Below are 1,073 nucleotides of genomic sequence, written 5' to 3' on the forward strand. Positions count from 1 at the left end.
GGCTCACCGAAATGAAGGTAGAGATTAACTGTGAAACCAGATTAGTGATAGCCCATGGGCCCGAGGGCACGACCTTCTGTAAGTGCTATAGTTTATATCCCTGTTTGTTGTCAAATTTGTGGTGCCAAAATCTCTGTTATGTTTTATATAACCTGCTTAAGTGAAGCTCTCTCAAGGATCAACATTCATGACTTCATGAACAAACTAAGCTCACATCAAGCAAAGCTCTCAAGTACAAGACTCAAGATCTTGAATGAAAGAACTGATCACAAGACAAGACTCTTGAATGCAAGAACTGCTCACAAGACTCAAGCTGAAAAGAAAAAGAAAGTACAAGGCAAGACTCAAGCTGAACTCAAGACTCAAGCTGAAACTCAAGCCACTTTCATGATTGAGCTACTTCAAGGTTTAGTCTACATCAAGACTTCAAGGCTCATTCTTCATGGTCTCTTGTTTCAATGTCCATACTTCATGATTGAGGTTTGTTTGACCATAGGATGACCTTAGAAGTAGGTCATTTCGGATACATAAGTCGAATGTTATTTTTCATGTGATTGGTCTGTTCTTCGACTTTAGGTCTGCTTCGACTAGTCTAGACTTGCTTCGACCGATCTAAGAAATTCCTGGATCGATCGTAAGTTTGTTACAAATTAGGATAAAATCATAGCCTTCGACTAGTCACGGAATGCATTCGACCGATCGTAGGAGCGTGTTTACGCATCTTCGTCGTCTCGACTCGAAGTCGGCGAACTTTTGCGGGACCTACGACGATCGAAGGAAACCTACGACCCGTCGTAGGTGACCTACGACCAGTCGTAGAACGGTCCGAGCATATCCCGCCGAATTTTTCAAATATATATTAGAGCTTCGACTAGTCGAAGAGCACTCTAGACGATCGAAGACCTGATCTTTTCACCTATAAATAGTGCACGAATCTCGAAGAAATCATCGATTTAATTAAAGTATTCACGCCAATCTTCGTCGAACTTCGAGAGATAATTCTGCGCTCCATCTAAGCTAAGTGTGCTTATTTAATATCTTCTTTCCTTAGCTTTATTTTAATTGATTTTGTT

This window comes from Magnolia sinica, chromosome 19 (assembly GCF_029962835.1).
Source record: "Magnolia sinica isolate HGM2019 chromosome 19, MsV1, whole genome shotgun sequence".
Taxonomy (NCBI): domain Eukaryota; kingdom Viridiplantae; phylum Streptophyta; class Magnoliopsida; order Magnoliales; family Magnoliaceae; genus Magnolia; species Magnolia sinica.